At 35.8% G+C, this 15337-nt stretch overlaps 1 pseudogene; it reads left to right on the forward strand.

The window, feature by feature from the left end:
- Nucleotides 1-15337, forward strand: part of LOC135218999 (serine/threonine-protein kinase PAK 2-like) — a 288649-nt pseudogene that overhangs the window by 262547 nt on the left and 10765 nt on the right.

Raw genomic sequence — 15337 nt, forward strand, 5'->3', positions numbered from 1 at the left:
CCTTACCTTACAGACCTTACAGTTCGTTCGGGTTGCCCCAGGTCCCTCAGTGTGAGGCGCCTCTAATGTCTACCAGAGAGTTGCTAGTACATCTTCCGGTATATTTTGCATCTTCCAATCTTGGATGGTCTGGGATGCAGTTTAGATATTTGTCGAGCTTATTCTTAAACACATCTACGCTCACTCCTGATATATTCCTCAGATGAGCTGGCAACGCATTGAATAGTACGCTGCATTATCGATGCTGGTGCGTAGTGGATTAATGTCCTGTGTGCTTTCCTTATTTTTCCTGGTATAGTTTTGGGCACTATTAATCTACCTCTGCTTGCTCTTTCTGATATTTTTAGTTCCATGATATTTTCTGTTATTCCTTCTATCTGTTTCCATGCCTGAATTATCATGTAGCGTTCTCTTCTCCTTTCTAGACTATATAATTTTAAGGATTGTAGTCTTTCCCAGTAGTCTAGGTCCTTAACTTCTTCTATTCTAGCTGTAAAGGACCTTTGTACACTCTCTATTTGTGCAATATCCTTTTGATAGTGTGGGTACCATATCATATTGCAATATTCAAGTGGACTACGAACATATGTTTTATAAAGCATAATCATGTGTTCAGCTTTTCTTGTTTTGAAGTGCCGTAACAACATTCCCATTTTTGCTTTACATTTTGCCAACAGAATTGCTATTTGATCATTGCATAACATGTTCCTATTCATCATCACACCAAGGTCTGTAACTGCTTCCTTATTTGTGATTGTCTCATTATTAGGTCCCCTATATGCATATAGCTTTCCTTCTCTGTCTCCATATTTATTGATTCAAATTTATCAGAGTTAAATACCATCCTATTTTACCTCTGCCCAATCATATACTTTGTTAAGGTCTCTTTGTAGAGCGTTCTATCTTCATCACAAGTAATTTCTCTACTTATTCTTGTGTCATCAGCGAAACTACTCACTACCGAATCCTTAACATTACTGTCTATGTCTTCAATCATAATAACAAACAATATTTGCAGCTAGCACGTACCTTGTGGCACACCGGATATTACCTTGGTTTCATCCGATTTCTCATCGTTTGCAATAACTATCTATCTGTTGTAAAAATTCTTTTAACCATCTTCCTACTTTATCTACGATATTGTGTTTTCTAATTTTCTTTGCTAATATATATGGTCTACTTTGTCAAAAGCTTTTGCAAAGTCTAGATAACCACATCTGTTTCATTTCCGCTTTTCATATTTTTGAATATGTTCTCACGGTGGACTAACATTGGGTTTGTGTACTTTTTCCGGGTACGAAACCTTGTTGTCCATATAAACAAATTATTTTTTATTAAATGTTTCATAATATTTTTCTTCATTACCCTTTCATACACTTTCATAATATGTGATGTTAGACTCACAGCGGCCTATAATTACTTGCCTCTAGTCTTGATCCACTTTTGAAAGTAGGGGTGATATATGCTAATTTGTGCTCATCATAAATCTTGCCTGTATCTACATTTGTCTTAATAATATTGCAAGTGGCTTTGCGATAGAATGAACTACTTTCTTTAACAAAATAGCAGGACTCCATCCGGCCCTGCAGCAGCTCCATTTTTAATTTCATTAATTGCCTGCACAATATCAGCTTCATTAATTCTATGTCAGCTAAATATTCACTATTTTTTCTTTCCCTTACTTCTATATCATTATCATTCATTATCTATTCTAGGGTGAATTCTCTCTTATATCGTCTGCCGTAGTATGTTGCAAATTTCCTTTTTTCATTCGTTAATCTTCCTTCAATTCTCAGAGGGCCGGGATTTCTATTCTTCTTTTATTCATCTTCTTCGCATAATGATGATAAATAGTTGGGGTTTTGCTGATATTTAATAGGGTTTTTCTTCCAAGTCCCGTTTTTCATTTTCTTTTGATTGTATAATCTTTTGTTCTGCATTTTCTATCTTACTTTTTAGTTCCTATAACTTTCCATGCATTTCTTTTGCAAGACCTTTTTTCCCACTTTCTGATTTTCTGGAACAAGATCCTTCTGTCTCTTGGTATGCATGAATGATGTTTACTTTTCTTCTTCGGTATATATTTTTCCACTATTTTCTCCAATATATTTTATAATATCTCCGTATTTACCCTTTTAATTTTTCTCATATGTTATCACTTACGAAAACAAATGTTATCCCAATCTTTGTTTAATTCTTCATTAATTTCTGACCATTTTTATATTTTTACTGTAGAAGTTGTATTTTCCATATCCTTCCCCCTTTTTCATTTCTTGCTATCTCTATTTTCACTTGCTTTGGAATGGAACTGTTTAATTCTATGACATTATGGTCTGAAATACTCGCATTATAAACTATTATTTCTTTAAACATAATTCATCTCGTTCACAAATACTAGGTCTAAAGTATTTTTCCTTTCTTGTGGCAGGTGATTTATTTGTTGAATGTTGTATTCTAGTAGCATATCTAATAGCTTTCAAATTGCCTCTTATCTTCTGCACTACTATTACTCTCTTTTTTTATATGTATAAGTACAACCACAATCTCCTATTCGTTCTTTCCATTCTACGAAAGGAAAGTTGAAGTCACCAGATAGGAGAATAGTCCAGTCCTTGTGATTTCTACATATATCATCCAATTTTTTCAATTATTAAGTCAAACTCTTTAGTGTATTAGGAGTCTATATATTACTATGTTCATCAAATTTTTCAGATTCAAATTCTACCGCTCTATTAGTTCACATTCTGAGGTTACTATATTTCTCATATATTTTTCCTTGTTTTTTGTCTTTCACATATATTGCGGTTCCCCCTTGATTTCCTATTTTTTCTATCTGATCTATAAGGTTTGGAACCCTTTTATTTGATCATCATTCCAGTCTCTTGGGAATACCAGTTTCACTTATATTCATTATATCTATTTTCTTTTCATTTTGGGTTAGTTTTCTAAGTACTCTATTTTTCTTTTTGAGTTACTCGTAACTAAAACCCTGCGCATTCATCACTATGATGGTTTGCGTGTTTTCTCCTTCATTTAATATGGTAGTAATAAGGATTTTCCCATGTCTCTTTCCTGTTCTGGTATGTTGTTCTTTTTCATTTCCAGAAATTCTGACATTAAAAAATCCAACTTTTCCATAATATTTGATCTTCCTTCATCATAATTATTCATTTTGTGTCTGAATCTGCAATTTTCTCCGTTTTCTGCAATATCCTCTTGCATAATAAATACAGTTATTATCTCTTGAGTAGAATTTCGGAGCTGATGCTTTGAAATTTTTTGCTGACACCTCTGCATATCTCATTGGTGGTTTGCTTTTCTCTTTTACCTGATATTCTTGATTTCTCTCTTTATTTGTTTCTTTCTTATTTTGGATTTTTATTACTTGGTTGGTTATTTATTTGATTATGATTCATGGCTACAGGGTGCATATATTTGCATTTTTTGTCGAACTTACATCCTTTCCTTCTTTTATTTTAGGTTTTACATATTTTTTGGATGCAGATCTCTGCAATCATCCCCATATCCATCTAAGTATGCACCATTTACCATATATTTCATAGTTGTGACTATCTTAGGATGTTTGTAGTAACATCTTTCTCCAAATCTGCAATTCCCTCTTTTCAAAAGGTTGCAGATTTTGTCTTTCTTGTCTATTTTTTCCTCTTTCCCGTCATTGTGTAGATCTGGGTAGAGCTCTTTGGGGATTTGCTTTTCTGTGTCATATCGTAATTTATTTCTTCGTAGGTATGCTGCTTTATTGCCTCATATGTAGTATCAATGAGTATCTCTGCATCCATACTTTTTATCTTGTTCTTTGTTTTCCTTATTTTTTTGTGTCATTTCATTTTTGTTTACTTCTCTTCCGTTTGCTTCTTCTTTTTCTTCTTCTTCTTCCTCTTCCTCTTCTTCTTCATCCTCAACTATTTGTACATTCATCTTGATTTAATAACATTGTCTATCCATGATAGACTGTTGAACAAAAAATTCTTGTATCTTTTCTCAAATCTTGTATTACCTCAGCACACTGTGGATGGGTCGGAATGTTGCATGCAGCACATTTTCTGATTAGGTTTTGTGGATTGACTATGCTATACCAAACCTACACAGTTTGCATGCTTTTGGCATTCTTTTTCCTAATGCATCAATTAGGATATTCACAAGATTCACCCTTATTCAATTTTTTTGTCGGAATATGTGGTTTATGTATATTTTCTTTATGAGTTCTCTTGACCACTTGGATTTTATTTGGAACTTCTTCAATTATTTTCAAGATGTTTCATTAGATTTGTTCCAGTTTGAAGGATTATATCCTTCTAATATATCTATTGAATGCTTTTGTATCTTTTTGGTTAGGACTGTTGCTGATTTCATAGATGAGAAATGCCCAGTTCCCTTCCTGCTACCTCATCGTATTGCGGAATCTGCTAAACACGCTAAATTACGCCATCTCTTTCCCGCAGTTGGAACTTACTGCCATCTTGTTCTGATTTATAGTATTATACTTGATAAACTAACTTAGAAGACGCTTTATCCTACTATTTTCAACACTAATCTTATCACCGATAGTTCACGAACACTTCTAGATATTTCTCAAATTCTAGTCGTATGTTAAACTTGTGATATCTGTTGATTAATCTGACTTCACGCGGGCAACGTCTCACCAAGCAAGATGGCTACTACGAGAGAGAGAGAGAGAGAGGTTTCTTTGACGCTCCGAGTTAACGACGCTTTTAAAAAAACGCATTACTATGATAAAAATCCTTTATAGTTTAGCACAGTACATAATAATAATAAGTTTCTGGTTAGATTACAACAAAAATTTTGAGGTTATGATGATTTTCGACACTTTTTATGTCGTATTTTTCTAATTTTTTTAAGTGACGCCTCATATGCGGAACTAGTCTCCAAGCGAATGAATACTAGCTTGCGATGTGCAAAGTTTTATAACAGTCCTAAAGCGCAAATAATGAAAAAATCATTGCTTGTTTCCAGTAATAATAACAAAATTAAGTTTCTGGTTAGATTACAACGCAAATTCCAAGTATCCAAGAGAGACATTATCCAGTAATTTGATCAGAGCAGAAGAGAGAGAGAGAGAGAGAGAAAGAGAGAGGCGTCTTCCGACGCTCCGAGTTAACGACGCTTTTAAAAAACGCATACTATGATAAAAATCCTTTATAGTTTAGCACAGTATATTAATAAAAATAAGTTTCTGGTTAATACAACAAAAATTTTGAGGTTATGATGATTTTCGACACTTTTTATGTCTTATTTTTCTAATTTTTTTAGTGACGCCTCACATGCGGAACTAGTTTCCGAGCGATGAATACTAGCTTGCGATGCGTAAAGTTTATAAGTCCAAAAGCGCAAATAATGAAAAAATCATTGCTTGTTTCCAGTAATAATAACAAAATTAAGTTTCTGGTTAGATTACAACACAAATTCCAAGTATCCAAAGAGAGACATTATCCAGTAATTTGATCCAGACCAGGAGAGAGAGAGAGAGAGAGAGAGAGAGAGAGAGAGAGAGAGAGAGAGAGAGAGAGAGAGAGAGAGAGAGGCATCTTGGCAAATGAGATCATTTGCCAATGGTCTTGGGGATTGACGTAATGTTTATTTTCTAAACAGATAGGGACAGAGACGTGTTGTTCATTAAACGGCCGCTGAATCATGCAGAAATGTTTGTTGATACTAAATAATATAAGCCTATTTTAAAGATAAGCTTACTATAATTAGTCTATATGATACATAAATAGTAATCAACTGTTCTTGTAGCCCTCAAGATTTGGCAAAATCGAAGTATCCAAAGAGAGACATTATCCAGTAATTTGATCAGAGAGTGTGAGAGAGAGAGAGAGAGAGAGAGACAGAGGAGAGAGAAGAGAGAGAGAGAGAGAGAGAGAGAGAGAGGCGCGTCTTGGCAACAATGGTCTTGGGGATTGACGTAACGTTTATTTTCTGAACAGATAGGACAGAGAAGTGTTAGTTTCATTAAACAGCCTCTGACTCATGCCAGTAAATGTTTTGTTGATACTAATATATAAGCCTATTTAAAGATACGTTTACTTTAATTAGTCTATATGATACGTAAATAGTAATCAACTGTTCTTGTAGCCCTCAAGATTTGGCAAAATCACTCCAGGTTGTACATAAAACTTCAAGAATGTAGTGTCACCAGAGGATTACAATAGTTTTTACCTTCAAGAACCAGCATTTTTTATGAAAATAACTCCAGTTACATAAAACTACAGGAAACAACATGTAGTGTAACAAAAAGGATTACAAGTAAGGTTTTTATAATTTTTTATTAGTTTAAGACATTTTTCTGTCGTTCCGGCTTACGACGATTTTTGGGTTACGACGCGTCTTAAGAACGGAACCCCCGTCGTAACCCGGGGACTGCCTGTAATGATATGTGCCAAAATTTCAACCTTCGGTCAACTTTGACTACCGAAATGGTCGAAAAACGCAATTGTAAGCTAAAACTCTTATATTGTAGTAATATTCAATCATTTACCTTCATTTTACAACAAATTGGAAGTCTCTAGCACAATATCTCGATTTATGGTGAATTTTTGAAAACAGCTTTTTTTTACGTCCGCACATTACAAATTCATGCATTATATTGTGATAATATTTTCTCTGTGTTGCTTTGATCGCTTTACAATTTGTTATATACCAAAATCATCGCAATTTAGTATACAATACAACGAAAAAATAATTAACTCATTAGCTTTAACCGTTTTGCTCACAGCACGATTTGTATACAATTATATATGAAATTTTTTTCGCGCTGTCATATATTCCAATATTTATATATGATAATTATATTTTTTTCATTTTTGATGGTTGCATAATAAACTTCAGGCAAAGGAGCCAAAAATGAACTCTTAATCTTGAAAATTTAAGTGTGCTGTGATTTTTGAAAAAATCTTTTTCCACTTCGGCGCTCACTCGCAAACGCCGCCGGCATATGGGAGACCCTTTCGGAAATACCGGCTCGGCGTTTAAGGGTTAAATGAATACAGTGCCAAAGGTGGCACTTATGGTGATAACTCTGCGGACTTTTAAAGGCATTGCTGGAAGCTCACAGACGCCTTCATAGTAGTTCCAAATAACATACTAAGTCTAATGCCAGAATCGCTGGTGAGTGGGCTCTAAGGGGTGACAATAAAGGAGGAAGGAAATCATAAAGGAGAGGATATGGAAAGTACAAAATAGAACCAGTTGCAAATGATGAATAAGAAGGGAGTGGAAGTAGCAGAATCTAGCACCCTCCTCTGGATGGAGAAGGGCCGGAATTCTCTAAAAGAATATGGCACTGTGCAAGGGCACTAGTGCGGAGAGAGCCTATCAGCTTCTCCAAGGTTTCTGAAATCCTCGGTGTCCTCTACCTTCCTTCTTTCGACCTCTCCGAGGTTGGTTTGATGATAGCATCAGCTCCGACTGCTGCAACAGTCTGGACAGTGGCATTCGCCTGTGCCTTAACGCTGCTCAACTTGGTCCCAGATGTTCTTCGGCCAACTGAGGGTCGGCAGAGTACATACGCCCGGACTAGTTAGCTGCTGACATAGGGGAAGAGGAGGAGGTGATTATGGGCTCATAATTTAGGGTGACTGACTCCGGGTGGAAGTGGCCTTTCCGCTGCTTCCGGCGTCAGTAGTGGAGTCAAGCTGGCTGCTGCCGAGAAGTAGCTTTGTGAGGAAGACTGTTATCTTGCCTTGGCACTGGTACTGAGACTGTCCCTTGTGGAGTAAGAGAATTCAAACGTGGCTCAACGCACATAAGAGGCAGAGTATGGCACTGCTTGATACCTTCAAGTGGCACTAGCTGTACAGAGGCAGGTCTCGGAGGACTGCAGAATTGGTCTTGAGCAAGGTAAGGGCAGGAGCCCTGACACTGCTCAAAAATAGGGGAAGGCATAATGTTCTGTCCCAACAAGACATCATACTCACCAGGATTGCAGGTAGCCACCGCCAAAGTACATTTCTTCAACCAGACTGTAGGCAGGAACATTTGTTGTCTGTGCTAATTCGTTGCTGACTAACTGGTCCCACTCATGTGAGGTGGCCAAGAGGGTCGCTTACCACAAACCTGAACAAATGGTTTGTTTTTTGTTTTGTTACTTGTTCTTTCCTACTACACTGGTATAAAATGCTTATGCTTACAGGCAGTTCCCGACTTATGACAGGGGTTCCATTCTTGAGACGTGTCAAAAGCTGGAAAATCATCAAAAATTCTAAGAAAACCTTACTTTTAATCCTTTGCATGTATTAAAAACTAAGTAAACTGCATTTTTATTGCATTTTTCATAAAAAAAACTTCAAATATTGATCATTTTGAATTTTTGGAGTCATATTTCTTCCGTCAGATCGGCATCATAAGCACCATAACCCTGGAACATGTGTCGTAAACCTGGAAATAATTTCTGATGAATATAATTGAAAGGTGTTGTAACCTTGGAACATCGTAAACCGAACCCGTCGTAACCCAGGGACTGGCTGTATTTCGTTAATTCAGTCAAGTTACAGTAAAAGTTTTCCTATATTCACAGACTTACACAAGAAGAGCGTGTGATGTTATTTAGCTATTTTAAAGGAACACTTCTTAAAAGAAAAAAGGAAAAATTAAATGAATGAAAATTCAAGGTAATGGGTTCTTCTTATTGCCTCCGTACGAGGTAATCCTTCCCAAGGAGTAACTTTAACGGGTTTTTTTGCTTATTTCTTGCCTACTTCTTCCTACTAGTTTGCCATGTGGAGTCAGAAAAAATGTGAGAGAGAGAGACTCGCTGTGCTAACGTTTAACTATGCAAAATCGTATTTGTGCACTAAAATAAAAACCAACTCGGAGCAGTCTGTACACCTGACTAACGCAATCACTTTCCACATGAGATTTTGGCAATTTCTTTTGTGCAAAGGAAACCTGGCACTGTTTCTTGGTAATTATAACACTTCCTAGCTACCTTGTGCTTTCATGCATAGCACAGAAAAAAAAACCAAGATTAGTGATTGAAACCTCTCTCTCATAGCTAGAATTTTGACATGTATGCAATCCTAAGCTTTTCCTACCTCTAACCAAAACGATGGTAGTCAAAATTTGGTTTTACCCCTAACATTAAATACCTAAAATTTTAATAACAATACCTTACCTGTTGTGGGGGCGTTTCTATCTTTCATTTGCTCATATGAGCTTAACCCCTTCGCCACCAGCCTGCTGCATGAGACCCCCTGTCGACCGCGAGTATCAGTCATTACTTGCTCCCACTAAATTTTATGTTATTCATATTTTTCCTTTATATTTTTATGTGAAAATATTGTATATATGTATATCAATGAATATTTTTTACCCCATTGTCAAAAAATAAAAAAAAATATATGTAGTAAGGATATCGGTAAATAGGAATGTTTAGTGGAAAAAGTAATTGCAGAAGTAGTAGATATAAAGTAGCAGAAAAAGTAGTAAAGTATTAGTAAAATAGTAGTAGTGGTAATAGCAGTAGTACTAGTTTTCTTACTGAAACAGTTATTCCTAGCTTTCATACAGAAACAATGTATACATAAATAAATGTTTATGGCACTGGTAATAATACAGTGTTCCCCCCGTATTCGCGGACTCACACATTCGCGGATTTTTCTTTGGAACCTATCTAGAAATTATTCGCGGACGGACTCGCCCATTCACGGAATTTTCCGACGAAAATAATCACTAATTAGTGTATTTTATTGTTTTTTTTTCATGACTAAATAAATTTTTTTTGATCCACAAAATGATTTACTAATTTTCAAAATATAATTTTGATTAATACTGTATTATAAGTTTAATAAGTTTAAATGATATCACATAATAAAAAAAATAATTCTCTCTCTACTACAAAGATGTATGTTTTTTTGTATGATAAATAAATGATTTACTATTTTCAAATATTAATATTAATTTATACAGCAATAATATCAATTCATTAAAGAAAATACCATAGTGAATTAGTAAGATTTTAGCTTATAAATTTAAAAAATTAAGGAAGAATGAAGGAAATCCCAGTCAGATTCTTTCTCTAAACTCCAGGTACTAAAAACTCAGATATACGTATCAAGTTAAGTGACCAGAGGGGGAAGGAGCTGATTTGTTGCTGCCATCAAGTGCTCATGAAATTTCCACCCCCCCCCCTCTCTCTCTCTCTCGCTCTCTCTCTCGTCTCTCTCGTCCTCTCTCCTCTCCTCCTCTCTCTCTCTCTCTCTCTCTCATTTACTGAGACTCGAGATTTTTTATAGTACTTTTACTATTTGTTTTTAATACTTTCAAATAATAATAATAATAATAATAATAATAATAATAATAACTGTAATTACAAAATTCATATTATGTGATAATATTTTAAAGAAATACAATAGTAATCTATCCATGTCACTTTTAATTAAGGTTAACTCTCTCTCTCTCTCTCTCTTTTGCCACACAAGATAATGTGTCATATTGGTAACTCCCTCCCTCTCTTTCGCTGGAAGCGTTATAAGTATTTTTTGAGAGAACAGACAGAGGATTAAACACTCTCTCTCTCTCTCACTCTCTCACCTTCCTCTTTCCTTCTCTCCTCTTCTCCTCCTCTCTTCTCTCCTCTCTTCTCTCTCTCTTTTTACTGAGATGAAAGAATTTTTATGGTACTAGTATGTAAAATGTTTATTAATAATTTCAGTTATTTAATAATAATAATAATAATTATGAATTTTGTAATAATAATTACAAAATTCATAATGGTAGTATTTTAAAGAGATGAAAATGACCTTTCCATTTCACTTGTAAGGATAACCCCTCTTTCTTACCGAGATGAGAGAATTTTTTATGGTAGATGCACGTGTTTATTTTATTTTCAAATAATAATAATAATAATAGAAGTAGTAATAATACGATAACTAATTTCAAATGAAAATTCTTCCCTTCGTCTTTTTCTGTATCAATTTCCCTACCTCAACTCCAGTGACGCTCGGAGCTGAGAAAGTGACAATGCCATACAATGGTCAAAGAATTTAATGGTTTTATGTAATCTCTCTCTCTCTCTCTCTCTCTCTCTCTCTCTCTCTCTCTCTCTCTCTCTCTCTCTCTCTCTCTCTCTCTCTCTGCTATTGGCTGTTTATATATTTCTAATGGTAAAATGTTTAAGATTACTTTAAAATGATATTAATAATACCAATTCAATGGTATATTTGATGTAGGATAATACTTTAAGTAGACATTTGGTATTTGTGATTTCACATGCAATTGTTCCCTTGTAAAAAGAAAATGGATGTCTCAAATAGTAACAGTATGAAAGATAACGTGCATGACTGAATACTTATGGGGGGACTGAATTATTTTCACATACGTAACTAAGTCATTCAGTACGTACATGGTATGTATTTATGTATAAACATAAAATGTAAGATTTACTTTAAAACAGTATTAATAATATTTCAAAGATTAATATGAACCATAATAGGATATTTTATGTATATTTGATGAAGGATGGTCTTTTTAGGGATACTTTGGTGTTTACATGTTCAGGATAGGAGTTTATGAGCATTTTTAGAGGGGGGTTCCAAACATTCGCGGATTCTAACTATTCGCGGGGGGGTCTGGTACGCATCCCCGGCGAATACGGGGGACCACTGTAATAATAATAATAATAAAAGCAACAGCATCTCGTGACCAATACGTATATACATATGGGGCAGTTTATTCACCGCCATTAACATCAGCAAGCTATAAAAAACATACATCTCATCACGAGTAACAGGTCTTCATAGAATTCCTTTCACCTTACGCTTTCCTGTTGAATGAAAGTACTACTCTGCCCGAGCATTCATCCATTCACACAATTTGTCAATTACATCACAACAAAAAAGAAAGAATAAAAATGCATCACATAAGCAAGTGAAATCTGGTGTGTAAGCAGGAATCCCATTTTCACCCTCCGTGAATCGGGGGTGCTGGGTCCTGGGCGCACGTCACAAGATGGATCACTTATGAACATTCATTGACAATAGGTTCAATGTCTTCCAAACACTCATTGTCACTGGCAACCTCTTAAAAAATTATCACTATAATCATTATCTGATAGATTTGGCAGGTCTCAGAAACACTATCATCTGATATGATACTCAGAAACACTATCATCTGATATGATACTGAAAAAAAACATATAAAATAACTGCAATCAAATAAAATAACTGCAGTCAAAAGGGAAAAAGGTTCAGAATTCTAATCTACATGGTTTACGGACAAAATCGTGATCATCCTTCTCAGATAATAGCCTGAGGCGCACTGGCATGTGTTGGCCAGTACCCTTCCTAATATCCCATATGAAAATGACGTCACGACGTCCATCGGACGCTCATTGGTTAGAATGAATTGTGGGTGGAGCTTCAGCACCTCTCTCATACACAATACTGTGTTTGGAAACCGTCCAAGCTGAAGAAAGCAGCTTTGCTTTTCAAGGAGGGATGAAAGACTTTTAAGCATATGTCGCGGTCTTTTATTACTGGACTGTAAAAGACGTACATGTGTACGTTCCAGTGGTGAAGAGGTTAATGGCGCTGAGATTTCAGGTCTGTTTTTTCTCATGAAATCAACTCTAGCAGTTGCTATTTGTTGACAGAGATTCTCCGCATAGGTTGCCACTTTCATAAATCTAGACTCTTCATGCTTAGACAACTGTTAAACACATCTGACTTAATCAAAAGGAAGGGCCTTATGAGGTCTAGTTTATGAACAGAAATATACAGCCTAGGGCTGAGATTAGATTTCCAAGGAAAATATAAGGAAAACTCTAATGATAAAATGTAAAGGGTATATATTTACAAGTTAATTACTCTATGTACTAGGACTCTCAAGGTTCAACTTATTACTGAAAGAACAGTTGCTTGCAGCACTGAAATCACGTGGCCGGGTTACCGACGTGCTGAGGACTTGGAGTGCAAATAAAGGATGCCCCGAGCATTTTAAGGATAAAGAAGTCCACCTCTCACAGCAGGGATGAAGGGAATGGGATATCTGAAACAAGGCAGTGCTCTATCAACACACTTACAACACAAAGGACTGGTCAAATGCAGTGATCCTGCCACATCTGCAGACTTGCTTAATATGAATTTTACATTCTCAGAATTCCCTCAAAGGGCAAGAAAGGACTGAATTACTTCACAGAAAGTTATTGTATTGAATGGGAGGGTGTGAAACAGACACTGATTTACTTTATTTCTGTTTGTAAATTCTCTTAGTGACTGCTAATACCAGGAGGTCATTCAAGCAATGAGCCCTAGTAAATCTCATTCAAGGGAACCACAGTGCTTAAATTAGTTTAGTTTCATAGAACAGGGAAGCACAGCTGTGGGGGGATAACAAGGGGTAGTTGTGAATGTTTGCACAAGCACAGAGATGGGGGAAAAAAATTCAGTAATAGAAACAAAAGTGACTGCCAACTACACCCGTACTTTACAGTCTTTGGCTGCTGGTTTCCCACTTCTTAAAAGGTGCCGATGTAGGAAGGGAAATTCACCCCAATACCATCAAGTGTGGTCCAGAATATCCAGAATGCAGCCACGTGAAACACAAGGGGGCAGCTCAGCAGATGGAGAATTGCCACTCACTGGGAGTTGGGGGCATGTCTGAGGAGTTTTACGATATGGGGCGTCTGAGTGAGTTTCTCTCGGTGACCTCTTTTATTAGCTTCGTGCGCCCTCTGGCAGCTTCTTGATTAATTCTTGGATTTTAGTATCTGACGGCGGTGGTTTCTGCGAAGACAGGCAAGTGGCAGGACAAGTGGGAGAATCGCAGATCAAAGAAAGAGCGAAAGATATGCCTTGTGATTGTTTATTTACAAGATTAACTTTGAGTGGCAAAATGGGGAAAATTATAATAGTAATTACAGTAGAACCCTGTTCCTTTACTGTAATAGAACTTGACATGATCGGATTTTGATGCGAAGTTTTGAGTAAATTATGCATCAGATCTCGAACAAAAAACTGCTACTTGGCATTGTTGGTGGCATTATTGTTTAAAGCCAGCTCACTCTGCTGCTATTGTTTTGAGCAGGTACACGCTTGTACAGGAATATTTCCTTAGTTTTTGTGGCTTGCTGTACTGTATTTTGAGTTAATCAGGGTCCCAAGACAACCATTGCAGACAAGCAGAAGAGGAAATGGTAAGAACCACAATTAAACTTAAGGAGATTATTGAAAGTATGAAAGAGGCATTTTTGTAACTGATTTAGCATCTTATATAGTAGTTTTAATATTTTATTAATTTACTGTAATAGTTAAGGTTGTTTTTCCATGTTTTATCAATAGCAGTAAGTTTTGTGCCTACCCAGTACAGTACATACTATACCTAGCTTACTCTGTTGCACTTGTTCAGCCATCATTAATATGCCGCATGGGAATTAGGCCAGTTTTTTTTATGCCGTATAATTTAACTCTGAACTTATTTAATTGTAATTTAAGTGTAATATTATGTGTAAAAAGGCAAGGTTATGGTAATAAGAGGTGGACAAGAGCAAATTAATCCATTTTCAGTTATTTCTCATGGAAAAAATTTATTCAGAGCTTGACTGAATTGCACCTTGATGCTTCTTCCGGAACAGATTAGCATCGAGGCTCAGGGTTCTACTGTATGCATTATGTATACATATTTAATCAAAGGAGCCCATAAAAATGCCAAAATGTAGAAAGTAAATATTATATTTCAGGTATCAGCTGGCTCTCTTCAGGTAATGAATGAGTAAAGTTACAGAAAAAGCAGTATTTATACCAAGAGGTCCACAGGTAAGTCATTTGACTTAAGTCACACTGGCTGACAATTTCTCTTTAATCTTCTTAATCGCTGGTTGGAGGAAGATTTTATAATGTCTGGGTCACACGATCCTTTGGCGATGTTCATTGTCTTTCTTTCTTTAATCAAAGCTGATTCTACCATCTGGCTTTTGAACCGACAATTGCTGCTATAAATTGTATGGACAAATCTCAGTTTATCCAGGCAAGGGATTTCATATACTCCGGTGTCTTTGTGAATTGGCTTTTGTTGGATGTTAATCAGGGATTTGGCTAAAGCTGCAATAAGTTTTACATTGGCTTTACAGGAAAATCACTCTCCCAGAGATTAATACAACATAAATGTTCTGTTAGATATGGAAAACAATAGCTATTTTGAACCCCATAAACGACTATAATCACAGATTCAACAGGAATTTGTCACTTATAATATACAGTGGCAATTGTCTTTTCAAAAGCCAGATGGTAGAATCAGCTTTTATTAAAGGAAGAAAGACAATGAAAATTGCCAAGGGATCCTGGAACTCAAATATTATAGA

The sequence above is a fragment of the Macrobrachium nipponense genome, chromosome 1, assembly GCF_015104395.2.
Source record: "Macrobrachium nipponense isolate FS-2020 chromosome 1, ASM1510439v2, whole genome shotgun sequence".
NCBI classification, from domain to species: Eukaryota; Metazoa; Arthropoda; class Malacostraca; order Decapoda; family Palaemonidae; genus Macrobrachium; species Macrobrachium nipponense.